Source organism: Calliopsis andreniformis, unplaced genomic scaffold (assembly GCF_051401765.1).
Source record: "Calliopsis andreniformis isolate RMS-2024a unplaced genomic scaffold, iyCalAndr_principal scaffold0111, whole genome shotgun sequence".
NCBI lineage: Eukaryota > Metazoa > Arthropoda > Insecta > Hymenoptera > Andrenidae > Calliopsis > Calliopsis andreniformis.
Window position 1 is genome coordinate 1,301,079 of NW_027480520.1, and position 4,103 is coordinate 1,305,181.

Consider the following 4,103-nt stretch of genomic DNA (forward strand, 5'->3'; position numbering starts at 1 on the left):
AGGATTGAAGATTGAGTATTGAGTATTGAAGATTGAGGATTGAGGATTGACGATTGAGGATTGAGGATAGAGTATAGAAGATTGAGGATTGGGGATTGAGGATTGACGATTGAGGATTGAGTATTGAGGATTGAGGATTGAGGATTGAGGATTGAAGATTGAGTATTGAGGATTGAAGATTGAGGATTGAGGATTGAGGATTGACGATTCAGGATTGAATATTGAGGATTGAGGACTAAGATTGAGGATTGGGAATTGATGATTGACGATTGAGGATTGAGCATTGAGGATTGAGGATTGACGGTTGAGGATTGAATATTGAGTATTGAGGATTGAAGATTGCGGATTTAGGATTGACGATTGAAGATTGAGGACTGAGTGTTGAGAGTTGAGTGATGATAATTGATGTTTGTGGATTGAGATTTGAAGATTGAAGAATGGGGATTGAGTATTGAAAACTGTGAATTGAAGATATTCTATTGAGGATTGAGGATTGACAATTGATTGTTGAGGACTGAGGGCTGAGGATTGAGGATTCAGGATTGAGGATTCGGTATTGAGGTATCAGGACTGAGAATTGTGGGTTGAGGATTGAGGATTGTGGATTAAGGACTTGGGATTGAGGATTGAGGATTGAGGATTGAGGATTGAGGATTGAGTATTGAACATTGAGTATTGAGGATTGAAGGTTGAGGATTCAGGGTTGAGGATTGACGATTGAGGATTGAGTATTGCGGATTGAGAATTGAGGATTGAGGATTGAGGATTGAAGATTGAATATTGCTGATTGAAGATTGAGGATTGAGGATTGAGGGTCGTGGATTGCGGACGAGGACTGAAGGTTGAGTATTGATGCTTGAGGTCTGAGGATTGAGGACTGAGGATTGAGAATTGAGGATTGAGGACTGAGGATTGAGGATTGAGGATTGAGGATTGAGTATTGAGGATTGAAGATTGAGGGTTGGGTATTGAGGATTGAACATTCAGGATTGAGGATTGAGGATAGAGGATTGAGGATTGAGGATTGAAGATTGAATATTGATGATTGAAGATTGAGGATTGAGGATTGAGGTTTGTGGATTGCGGACGAGGACTGAGGGTTGAGTATTGATGTTTGAGGTCTGAGGATTGCAGATTGAGTATTGAGGATTGAAGATTGAGGATTGAGGATTGAGGATTGAGGATTGAGGACTGAGGATTGAGGATTGAGGATTGAAGATTGAGTATTGGGTATTGAAGGTTGAGGATTGAGGATTGAGGATTGAGGATTGAGGATAGAGTATTGAAGATTGAGGATTGGGGATTGAGGATTGACGATTGAGGATTGAGTGTTGAGGATTGTGAATTGAGGATTGAGGATTGAAGATTGAGTATTGAGCATTGAGGATTGAGGATTGAGGGTTGAGGATTGAATGTTGAGTATTGAGGATTGAAGATTGCGGATTTAGTATTGACGATTGAAGATTGAGGACTGAGTGTTGAGGGTTGAGTGATGATAATTGATGTTTGTGGATTGAGATTTGAAGATTGAAGAATGGGGATTGAGTATTGAAAACTGTGAATTGAAGATATTCTATTGAGGATTGAGGATTGACAATTGATTGTTGATGACTGAGGGCTGAGGATTGAGGATTTAGGATTGAGGATTCGGTATTGAGGTATCAGGACTGTGGATTGTGGGTTGAGGATTGAGGATTGAGGATTAAGGATTTGGGATTGAGGATTGAGGATTGAGGGTTGAGGATTGAGGATTGAGGATTGAGTATTGAAGATTGAGTATTGAGGATTGAAGATTGAGAGTTCAGGATTGAGGATTGACGATTGAGGATTGAGTATTGCGGATTGAGAATTGAGCATTGAGGATTGAGGATTGAAGATTGAATATTGATGATTGAAGATTGAGGATTGAGGATTGAGGGTTGTGGATTGCGGACGAGGACTGAGGGTTGAGTATTGATGCTTGAGTTCTGAGGATTGAGGACTGAGGATTGAGAATTGAGGTTTGAGGATTGAGGATTGAAGATTGAGGATTGGGTGTTGAGGATTGAAGAATGAGGATTGAGGATTGAGGACTGAGGATTGAGGATTGAGGATTGAAGATTCAGTATTGAAGATTGAGGATTGGGGATTGAGGATTGAGGATTAAGGGTTGAAGATTGAGGATTGAGGATTGAAGATTGAGAATTGGGAATTGAGGATTGACGATTGAGGATTGAGGATTGAGGATTGAGGATTGAGGATTGACGATTGAAGATTGAGGATTGAGGATTGAGGATTGAGGATTGAGAATTGAGGATTGAGGATTGAGGATTGATGATTGAAGATTGAGGATTGAGGATTGAGGGTTGTGGATAGCGGACGAGGGCTGAGGGTTGAGTATTGACGTTTGAGGTCTGAGGATTGAGGATTGAGGATTGAGAATTGAGGATTGAGGACTGAGGATTGAGGATTGAGGATTGAGGATTGAGTATTGAGGATTGAAGATTGAGGGTTGGGTATTGAGGATTGAACATTCAGGATTGAGGATTGAGAATAGAGGATTGAGGATTGAGGATTGAAGATTGAATATTGATGATTGAAGATTGAGGATTGAGGATTGAGGGTTGTGGATTGCGGACGAGGACTGAGGGTTGAGTGTTGATGCTTGAGGTCTGAGGATTGAGGACTGAGGATTGAGAATTGAGGATTGAGGACTGAGGATTGAAGATTGAGGATTGGGTGTTGAGGATTGAAGAATGAGGATTGAGGATTGGGGATTGAAGATTGAGTGTTGAAGATTGAGTATTGAGGATTGAAGATTGATGTTTGAGGTTTGAGGATTGAGGATTGAGGATTGAGGATTGAAGATTGAAGATTGAGAATTGAGGATTGAAGATTGAGGATTGGGGATGCAGGATTGAGGATTAAGGATTGAAGATTGAGGATTAAGGATTGAAGATTGACGATTGGGAATTGAGGATTGACGATTGAGGATTGAGTATTGAGGATTGAGAATTGAGAATTGAGGATAGAAGATTGAGTATTGAGGATTGAAGATTGAGGATTTAGGATTGGGGTTGAAGATTGAGGACTGAGTGTTGAGGGTTGAGTGATGAGAATTGATGTTTGTGGATTGAGATATTTGATGACTGAAGAATGGGGATTGAGTATTGAAAGCTGTGAATTGAGGATATTCTATTGAGGATTGAGGATTGACAACTGATTGTTGAGTACTGAGGGCTGAAGGTTGAGGATTCAAGATTGAGGATTTGGAATTGATGTTTCAGGACTGAGGATTGAGGGTTGAGGATTGAGGATTGAGGATTGAGGATTTGGGATTCAGGGTTGAGGATTGAGGATTGAGGATTGAGGATTGAGGATTGAGTATTGAAGGTTGAGTATTGAGGATTGAAGGTTGAGGATTGAGGATTGAGTATTGAGGATTGAGAATTGAGGATTGAGGATTGAGGATTGAAGATTGAGGACTGGGCTTCAAGGAGTGACGAATTAGGATTGAGGATTGAGGATTGAGGATTGAGGATTGCGGATTGAGTATTGAGGATAGAAGATTGAGGATTGAGGATTGAGGATTGAGGACTGAGGACTGAGGATTGAGGATTGAGGATTGAAGATTGAGTATTGAGTATTGAAGATTGAGGATTGAGGATTGAGGATTGACGATTGAGGATTGAGGATAGAGGATAGAAGATTGAGGATTGGGGATTGAGAATTGAAGACCGTGGACTGAGTGTTGAGGGTTGAGTGATGAGAATTGATGTCTGTGGATTGAGATTTGAAGATTGAAGAATGGGGATTGAGTATTGAAAACTGTGAATTGATGATATTCTATAGAGGATTGAGTATTGACAATTGATTGTTGAGGTCTGAGGACACAAGTTTGCGGATTCAGGATTGAGGATTCGGGATTGAGGTTTCAGGACTGAGGATTGAGGGTTGCGGATTGAGGATTGAGGATTGTGGATTGAGTATTGAGGATTGAGGATTGAGGATTGAGTATTGAGGATTGAAAATTAAGGATTCATGATTGAGGATTGAGGATTGAGGATTGAGGATGACGGTTGAGGGTTGAGGATGGAGGTTTCAGGGCTAAGGACTGAGGATTG